We start from the raw sequence: 10,898 nt of genomic DNA, 5'->3' as shown, positions 1-10,898 counted from the left end.
ATTAATTTCTTTTCCTTTGATCCCTTGTTTTCTTTCCTAGCCTCCTGTCATTCTCCTCTATTTGAAGTTGAAGTCTGTAGAACTCAGCTTCATCTTCTTCATTGATGTCCAACTTAGATTGCATATCCTTGAGAGTTTCATTACTGGCAATCTTGAGCTGATCTTCAAGTCTGAAAAATCTTCTGACTCCTTTGTTGTCTCTGAACTCCATCAACCAATGAGGTGATTTGTGAACTGTAATTCCTCTTTCTTGAATGAGTAATGTTCTAGGCAAGGCATTGGGCTCCCACCAAGTTTTCCTTATGTTGGCAATCTTGTTGAGAATCTCAGTCTTGGATAGTCCTGTAAAGCCATACATCCCTTTGTATGGCTGAGTAGACTCTAACCAAGGTAGAGTAGGCCTTCATTCAAGATCCTGTAGAGGAGGGCCAAGTTCTTTCCCTACTCCTTTGTATTTGAACCTAGTCTTTCTGGTAGCTGTATGTAGGCAGCTATTCCCCTACTTCCTCCAAGCTCATCCAGATAGAGTTCAATGTCTGAAATTCTTTTATGTCACAAATTTGAACTAATCATCCTTAGAGGCTGAGGCTTAGGCTTAGGCTTCTGAGTTGAATTTGATGAGGTTTTAGAGGGTGTTGATTTGATTCTTCTTTCTGCTTCTTTGATGGTGGAGAAGAGGTTAAGAAGGTGGGCAATTTGATGGTGTCCAATCAATTGGTTCCTCCTTAGGAATGATTGTTCACCAATGAATGTTTCATGAGGGGTCTCAGGCACAATGGGTTTCAGAATAAGGAGTGGTTGGATTTTTGATTGTGGTTTCTTCAGTCTATCTACCATCTTTCTCTTTGCATTGGCCTTCTTTCTGTTCCCTTTCTGCATTCTCTCTTTTCCTTACTTCTTTCTTCCATATCATATCAACCATGTCCCCCCATACCTTCATCTTCACTTTTGTCTTCAATTCTTTTTTTTCTTCAGCTTGACTTGTTACTTTAGCTGTTTTTCAAGCTTTGCTTGTGCTCTTTTGTCAGCCTTTAGCTTTTTGGTTCTTCCTTAACCTTCTGGTTTCTTCCCTCTTGGCTATGAGAATTTTGGGAATGTCCTTGCCTACAACATATGCTCTTTCCCTCTCTGAAGATACTAGCCATGTTCTCCTTACAGCCACATCCATGGTCTTCTCTTGTGCTTTTGATACTTCCACCCAAAACCTTGTCTTCATCAGGCTTTGGAAGAGGAAAATCCACTTCTTTCATCTGAGCAAGGCTTAGAGGATTCTTTGTAGAGTCCTATTGGATCTGTTGTTGGGCTTGAGAACCATAGGTTTCAGATTCTTGGGAAGAAGTCTCTCCAACCTTATTCCTCCTTACTGGCTTTGAGCTCCATAATAATTGGTTCCACCTTTGTGCTATGCTTCACAGATTGTGATTTAGAAGTTGTTAGAACCAAAATTTGTTGCATCTTTTCATCAATTTTTCCTCCTTTGCTCTTTGACTTGCAATTCAGCTGCTTGCTATCTGGATTAGATCAATTCCATCAAGCTTTCCTTTGATTTGAATAGTTGGAGAAGTGGTGATGGCAGGAACTAGCACTTGAGATATTTGAACTGTTGGTTGATGGCTCTCCTTCCCCTTCCCTTTTATTCTCCCCTTTTTGTTATCATCAAGGGTAGGGGTCAAGCCTTGTGCTTTTGCCAGCTGCATTAGTAGATTTGTCTGAGTTTGTTGATTCTGAAGAATGGTGACCATAGAGTCTTCAATGATCTGAACTTGTCTTCCAACCTGGCCAGCCTCTTGTCAGCATCAGATGCTTCCTCAGTCTCCCCAACAAATCTTGCATAGTACCATAAGGCATGACTGAATCCAACTTCTCAGCATTGTAGGATTTCAGATCAGCAATGTCCTGCTTTGAGTTCATCCACACTTAGATTCTGTTTGAAATGCTGCAACTGCAAGAGATGCAGAGAGTCCAGATGAGCTTGAAGAATTGCCTTGGTACCAGCATCTGTAGTCTCCTGAAGGGCCTTCTGAATAGTCATTACTGCCTGACCAAAGTGACACCAAACTCTCCTGGTGTAGATGCCTTTGCCCATGCCCAATCAGGGAGATCTGGAACAGAACTTGGGCCTGCTTCTCCCCCTAAGTTCATGCTCTCATCCAAAGAATCAGAGTCATCATCATTAGAATTTACTCCAAATTCTTCAGATGGCTCACCAGCTTGAGAAGGCAGCCTGTTAACAGCAGCTTTGTCTCTGAGAAGAGATTCCTGAAGTGTGTACAATGTTTAAAGTCTGTTCTAGCCTCCACATTGCCTGAGCAGCCAATAATTGATAGGCTGGAACAGGGTGAGTAAAAGTGTCAGCATCCAAGGAAATGTTATCAATTACAGCTTTGTAATGTTGCTGAAATTGTCTTTCCTTTTCTGCATCATCCACTATCATTGACTCACTAGCAATGGCTGGATCCACCCTTATAGCTTCTGTACCTGCCTTTCTCTCATTTTCTCTATTTTCTTGCATCAGGGCTCCCCCTGGCTCACACACACCCTCACACCCTCACCCTCACCTTCTAAGGTGGCACTCCCCTCACTCACTTTTGCCATGCTGGAAGAAATAGCATGCATCTGATGACTCTCAACCTCTCCTTTTGCCTGGGAGCAACCCAGCCTCTCACTCAAATATCACTCCCTTCCCTCAAACCTAAAAGTGATTGTACAGTAACCATGTCCTCTACAGTTGGAATTGTTTCTGTTATATGTGTAGAGACCATCAACGGATAGGGAGTATCCGTTGAAGTGGAAACTGATGGTATCAACGGATAACTGCTGTTAAGCTTATCCGTCGAAGAACAACCACTTGTCAACGGATGAGAGATATCCGTTGAAGAAGGAAAAGATGTAGATATAGAAAGTGACATAATTGTTGAATCTGTGTGAATTGATTTTTAAGTGAGGTGACACAGATTCTTCAACTACATCTGAAAGAATTGGCTGATGATCCAACAAATCATCTAAAAGATGATGATCATCAGGTTTTGAGTGGGGCTCCTCCCTGAGTTTTAATGAGGGAGAATCAGGAATTGATGTGAATATCATATCCACATCCAGAGAGGGTGATGGAGAGTTTGATGATTGATGTGTTTCTATTATGAGAGAATGGGGCTGTGACTCCACATTTGCTGGAATCACATCAAGCTGAATTTGAGAAGGCAAAGATACAGGTGGATGTATCTGTGCTGTGTGTGCCCCTTGTGTGGAAACTAGGGTCTTGGCCTTCTTCTTCCTTGAAAAGGCTTTGATTGGTGAATGTGTGGCTTCAGTGTCCCTCCCTCTTTTGTTCTGTGTCCCTGGTTGGGGACTATTTTCAATAGTTGCACCCTTTTGGGAGGATGCAACTAGGGATGTGTTTGACTCCTTTTGAACCACCACAGTCTTTTGAGAGACTGTGGCTTGGCTGGCTGGGTACCACTCACCTCTCCCACCTTATCCTGGGGGGTTTCTTGATGTTCACCCCTCCCCTCACCACTCACACCCTGTTCACTCCCTTCAGGGTTTATGGTAGTTGTTACAACTGTTGTCTTTTGAGAGACAACAGAGGTGGTTTTCTTTGACTTGTGTTTTGAAATTTTAGTTTTGGTGGCTTTGGTAGGAACCTGTTTGGACAAAGACACAGATTCCATTGCCACACTGGAAGACAAAGAAACAATGGGGTTGGAAACAGTAGGAGCTATAGAAGTGTTTACCTCACTTACATGTGGTGCATTCATGATTGGCAAATATACAATGGCACCTGGCTGTTGAGGTTCATTCTCAAAAGGTCTGCAAGGACCTTTTCTCTTGTGCCCAGCATTTGAGTTTATTGTTCTCATTGATATAACCAATCCTTCAGCAACATGGTTAGCCAATAACATAAAGAATCTAGCATAGTAGATGTTATGTGGTCTATTAGCTTTGTTACCTAATCTGGAACCTAATTCTAGCATGACACAGTTGCTAAAATTAAAGTACCTATCAGAAACTAGCATATAGAGCATATTAACAAGAGATGAAGTTATGGCATCAAATTGCTAATCTTCCCAGAGAAAACCTTGATAAAGGCATCTCCAAGAAAACTCCATTCTTTCCTAAGGCCCTTCCTTCTAATACTACCTAAACTAGCAGAATCAAAAGCATAGCCTATGGAATCTAACATAGCAGATACATCTTTATCAGTGTGTGGTGTCATGGCATTATTCTCAGGTAACTTAAAGCAAGACTGTATATCATCACAGTTAATGCAATAATCCTTACCTTTGAGAGAGAAGGCAATAGTCATATCTGTGGAGTTGAACTCTGCAGTTGTCCAAATCTCCTCAATCACCTCACAGTAGATGGTTGGGGCTTCCAGCATTGCATAGCTTAGTTTGCAGTTTTTGATGAAGTCCATCATCTTGTGATAATCAGAATGGGCTTCATTCTTTTCAACCAAGCCTACAAAATTATTCTTTTCATAAACAAATCCAGATTGAGACATAATTTTGACTACTGGTGCCATTGTTGTGAGTAGAGGTTGCAGAGAAAAACTTGAGAATTTTGGGAGAGAAGGAGAATAAAAATTGCAAGAAAGCGTAAAGTGAAAATTAGAATTCAATGGGCTTTTATACTTTCTTGAATTAAAACGTAAATAAAATGATTAAATGATACTTTTAAATAAATTACAGCCGTTTAAGAATAAAGAAAACTGTAGAAATTCTGAAAACTGCCTTTAATACAAATATATACAACAGTGTATATCTGTATCAACGGTTAAGTAAAAGAATCAACGGCTGTGACTCACTTAAAGTAACTGATGTGACACTTCAACGGATAAGGTAAATAGTTATCCGTTGATGATCAACACTATTTTATCCGTTTGAGGGATAAAATTACCAGAAATGTATTTGTCTTTCAACGGATAATGAACATCCGTTGATAGAACAATTTTGGCTTTCAACGGATAGGAAATATCCGTTGATAGAATAAGTCTTACTTAAAGCCAACTTTGTTCTTGCAGCAAATTCATTTCAGGCTTCAAGGCAGATTATAGAGAGGACATAAATTATGAATAATTAAGCATACCTAGCTCACTTACTAATCTTGTGAATGTGGATTCATCAAGTGGCTTGGTAAATATGTCTGCAATCTGCTTTTCACTTGGAACAAAATGAAGTTCCACTGTACCTTTCATCACATGTTCCCTAATGAAGTGGTACTTGATGTCAATGTGCTTGGTTCTTGAGTGCTGCACTGGATTTTCAGTAATGGCAATGGCACTTGTGTTGTCACGGAATATAGGAATTTTGTCAACAGTTAGTCCAAAGTTAAATAGTTGATTCCTCATCCATAGTATATGTGCACAGCAACTACCAGCAGCAATGTACTCAGCTTCAGCTGTTGATGTAGAAACAGAATTTTGCTTCTTGCTAAACCATGACACAAGCTTGTTCCCTAGAAATTGACAGGTGCCAGTTGTGCTTTTCCTGTCTATTTTGCAGTCTGCATAATCTGCATCTGAGTAGCCAATTAGATCAAAACCAGACTCTCTAGGGTACCAAATTCCTAGATTTGGAGTCCCTTTGAGATATCTGAAGATTCTTTTAATAGTCACTAAGTGAGATTCTTTAGGGTCAGCTTCAAATCTAGCATCAGAGACATGTAGAAACATTATATCAGGTCTACTAGCAGTTAAATATAAAAGTGAGCCAACCATGCCTCTATAAGCTTGAAATGTCCACAGACTTTTCAGCCTTGTTTAATTCAAGCTTGGTGGCAGTGGCCATGGGAGTTTTTGTAGATGAACAGTCCATTAAGTCAAACTTCTTTAACAGATCATAAATATATTTAGTTTGACTAATGAAAATTCCACCACTAACTTGTTTAACTTGTAAACTAAGAAAATAAGTTAGCTCTCCCATCATGCTCATTTCATATTTACTTTGCATTAACTTAGCAAACTTCTTACAAAGCTTATCATCTGTAGATCCAAATATAATATCATCTACATAAATTTGAACAAGTATTGTAGAGCCATTAACATTTCTAAAGAAAAGAGTTTTGTCAACAGTACCTCTTGTGAAGTGATTATCTAGAAGAAATTTTGATAAAGTCTCATACCAGGCTCTAGGTGCTTGCTTTAGTCCATAGAGTGCTTTCAACAGATAATATACATAGTCTGGAAAGTTTAGATCTTCAAACCCTGGAGGTTGGCTTACATAAACTTCTTACTCCAATTCCCCATTTAGAAATGCACTCTTGACATCCATTTGATAGACTTTGAAATTGACATGGGCTGCATAGGCTAGAAAGATTCTGATGGCCTCAAGTCTGGCAACTGGAGCAAATGTTTCATCAAAATCTATTCCCTCTTGTTGAGAATAGCCTTTAGCAACCAATCTGGCTTTATTCCTTATGACAATGCCATTTTCATCCATCTTGTTTCTGAATACCCATTTTGTGTCAATAGAACTCTTGTTCTTTGGCTTGGGTACCAGCTTCCATACTTTGTTCCTCTCAAATTGGTTTAGCTCCTCTTGCATTGCTAAATCCAATCTGGATCCAATAGAGCTTCTTCTACTCTCTTAGGTTCCTCCTGTGATAGAAAGCTACTATACAGACATTCATCTTGAGTAGCACTTCTAGTTTGCACTTTAGATGTAGCATCACCAATGATCAGTTCAAAAGGGTGATTCTTGGTCCATTTCCTTTGAGGTGGTAGATTAGCTCTAGATGAGGTTGCCTCAGTATTGTCATGATGTGAGATAGAATGTTGATTGGTTGACACTCTCCCTGAGTTGCTGATCCTTTGAAAGGAGTTGGGAAGCTCTATCAACTGATGAATGTGAATTGATTATCCGTTGACAGACTGTGATCAACGGATGCTTCATTATGAACTTCAACGGATGATGCACTTTGTCTTTTCAACGGATGCTGCATTGCCTCTTTCAACGGAAGCTGAATTATGACTTTCAACGGATGCAGCATTCTGTGCATTATCTAAAGGAAGATTTTGAATTCTACATGAGATGCCTTCTTCATCATTCTCATCTTCACTATCATCACAATATATCTCAATATTGTCAAATTTGAGTCCTTCATGATGTCCCTCATCTGTTAGTCCATCAATTTTTTTATCATCAAACACAACATGCACAGATTCCATGACAATAGTGGTTCTTAGATTGTAGACCCTATATGATTTTCCAGAAGAATAACCAACAAATATTCCTTCATCAGCCTTTGCATCAACTTCCCTTTGTGATTCAAATTGATTCCTTAAGATGTAACATTTACAACAAAGACATGCAGAAAGTTTAAAGTTGGTTTTCTTCTCTTGAATAATTGATAGGGAGTCATGCCTTTTGCCTGATTGATTAGAGAAATATTCTGAGTGTAACATGCACAGTTAACAGCTCAGCCCAAAAGTAAGTAGGAGTTTTGACTCTTCAAGCATTGTCCTTGCAGCTTTCAATTAGTGATCTGTTCTTCCTTTCCACCACACCATTCTGTTGTGGGTCCTTGGAGCTGAGAACTCATGCATGATCCCATTTTCTTCACAGAACAACTTCATGGTTGAATTTTTGAACTCAGTTCCATTGTCACTCCTAATATTCCTTACTTTAAAAGCAGGATGATTGTTGACTTGCTTGATATGATTGATAATGATTTCACTAGCTTCATCCTTGATCCAAGAAAATAAACCATGAAAACTTTGAGAAATCATCTACAATCACTAGGCAATATCTTTTCCTTGAAATGATAATACATTGACTGGTCCAAAAAGATCCATGTGAAGCAGTTGTAATGGTTCATCAATTGCATGATTCAAGCTTCTTACTGAATGATACTTTCTTTTTGCTTTCCTTTCTGACAAGCATTACACAATCCATCCCTTGTGAATTCTACTAGAGGCATTCCTCTAACTAAGTCCTTTTGACTAGATCATTCATTGTCTTGAAATTCAAATGGGGCAGCTTCTTGTGCCATAGCCAACTTTCAAACTGAGCTTGCTTTGCTGAGAAGACAAGTAATAGATTCTGCATCTGTAGAGTTGAAGTCAGCTAAGTACACATTCCCTTTTCTAACTCCAGTTAGAACCACTTAATGTCCTTCTTACTTATGACAATACAGGCTTCATAATTAAAGGAAACAGTATTCCCCTGTCACATAGTTGACTGATGCTCAATAAGTTGTGTTTGAGACCATCAACCAATGCAACTTCATCAATGATGACATTTTCTTTTGAAATCAAGTCATATCCCATAGTGAATCCTTTCCTGTCATCTCCAAAGGTTATGCTAGGGCCAGCTCTCTCCTTAAACTCTGTGAGCATGGTGAAATCTCCTGTCATGTGTCTTGAACAGCCACTGTCCAAGTACCATATATTCCTTCTTTTTTTCCTGCACATAACAAAATCAATCAAATTAGGGAGCACTCTGTGAGCAGGGTGAAATCTCGTGTTTTCATTGTTAGGGACAATGAAATCACGACACATGATTAGGAGCAACCGTGATCTTTCGACGATTAATATTTTTCATTTAGAAATAATTATAAATGATCAGCAATCTCCGCATATGACAATTCGCTTGTCCCAAAACAAAATTCAAAGACCCTCAACAAATTCATATTTTGTATATGTATTTATAAATTGTTATTGGTTTACTCTGGATTGTCAATGAGCGGATGCATCGAGGATCACGCCTAGAACATGGTCATCAAAAGTGAAAACTTGTCTGTTATAGTTGTAATACTCATTAGCAAAGCTGTTGTCTAGGAAGGAGCAAGCCTATCAACATCCTCAATGTCTACAAGACGAAATATCCACTAGATTAAATTCTTTCTCAATTCAAATTTTATCAAATTGTGTACGTTACTTATTGTATACTACACTGTATGTGTGAATAACAATATGATCAAATCCGTTTTTAAATTTATAATTACTAGCTCATATTTGGACTTAAAATGTATACATTTGTGCCCAAATGAATTCAAAATGAATTGAATTTTGTTCATTATTAATAGATCAAATATGGATTCAAACTAGGATTGTACGTTCAATCCGCCCAACCGCAAACATCACCCGTAACCGATCCGCAGAGTACAGTTAACCACAAAATGCTGGTGATCGTGGATGTAATTTTAGATAACCGTTAATTTTCTGTTTGGTTGCTAAATTTATTATTTTAAAACCGCGAAAATCCAACTGCACTGCAACCGCGTATTATATAAATTGCAATATACATATGAATAAAATTACTAAATTATTGAATTTGGACTTGGCCCAATATAAATGAAGTCCATAAAGTTTACATCAACTTTATATTTCAGAGTTAGTTTTTCTTTTGTAATATGTCACTAGACTTTTGAATTTATTTGTTATTTAAGCTTATTGAATTTTTAAGATTATTGAATTTCTTCTGTAAAGCCTTTATAATTTTTCATATGCAATATTTATTGAAGTTAGTTTTTTTTTAAATTTGAGCGGTTGAACCGCAAAAGCAAACCGCAATTACGTGGGTGGGATTTGGTAGGTTTTTTTATACTAACGGTTTTGGTCGCGGATGGAGATATTGGAAACTCGTTAGTTGTAGTTTGGTTTGGTTTGGTTTGGTTTGATTTGGTTTGGATTGGTTTGGTTTGGTTTTTACTCTCTAAATAAATCAAGCTGCACCGCGTAGGCCCCTAATTCAAACATGTACTATGCGGATTCTTTAGCAGTTCTCCAAAATTAGGATTTTTTTTAACAAATTGCAACAAGGGATTAGTATCAAATATATGGGATAATTCCAAAATGGGTCCCCCTCAACTTCATTTTACAGTTGTTTATAAGGTACCGGCTTACTTTTTATGAATTTTTTTGAATTCATTTCGTAACCTTATTATAGTCATGATTAGCTAATTTATTATAATAAAAATTATAATCCAAAAATTAGTAGAATAATATAATCTCTCAGGGGATCTGATTTGAGTGTAGAAGCATGGGTCAATATTTTTTTTAAGTAATACAACATTTTTAATTGATTTTAGTACAAAATAATAGGGTGGGTGCTTATGTTTAATGATACCAAATATCACTCCCAACTACCGCCGAACTTTCTGAGAAACCAAAAACAAACCCCCTATTTTGTCCAGCTCAACTCCCGCTCCCAACTACCGCTGATTCTTCTCATTTCCTGCCTTTTCAATCGAATCTATATTATTTGGAGTATGTGTGCGTGTTGTTTGTTTTGATTTTTTTCGTAACTTCTAATTTAAAACAGGGCAATTCACGTAACCATCATCATCATCTTCAACTTTTATGCACTACTTATTACAAGATCAAGGGCACCGGCAAGTTCTTTATTTACGTCTTATAGGGATCCAAATCAAGTTTGGAATAAAAGAGGTTATCTTCTCCCTTATACAATTTATTCGGAAGTAACTTTGACAATAGAAAAGTGCATCTTATTCATGTAGAGGAACCAACTTTATTTCGAGTGGTTACTTTTTGTATTTACTGATCACACACATATACGTACTTATTCATCATTACCCATTTCAAAATGGATTTCCAAACTTTTTTCCCGATTGGTTGCAACTTGATGGCGACCAATCAACAAGCAACAGATAAGGTAAGTCCCGTGTGAATTATACCATGGGCTAAGGTTTGTTTGACTCTTTTTAATTTAAGTGATCAAACTTTTGTTTGTTTGAAGTGAGTATTTATTCTTGCGTATATGTTATATTACTCTTTTCACTTTTTACGTATTTTTAACACGCATACACAAGCCGGAGGACTTTCGGGAAACAGCCTCTTCATTCTTCGGAATGAGGGGAAGGTTGCGTACATATTACCCTCCCCAGACCCTGCGTAAGCGGGATATAATGGGTATATTTGGTTTGGTTTGTTTGGT

The sequence above is a fragment of the Apium graveolens genome, unplaced genomic scaffold, assembly GCF_009905375.1.
Source record: "Apium graveolens cultivar Ventura unplaced genomic scaffold, ASM990537v1 ctg2638, whole genome shotgun sequence".
In the NCBI taxonomy this organism is placed as follows: domain Eukaryota; kingdom Viridiplantae; phylum Streptophyta; class Magnoliopsida; order Apiales; family Apiaceae; genus Apium; species Apium graveolens.
This window is presented reverse-complemented; position numbering follows the sequence as displayed.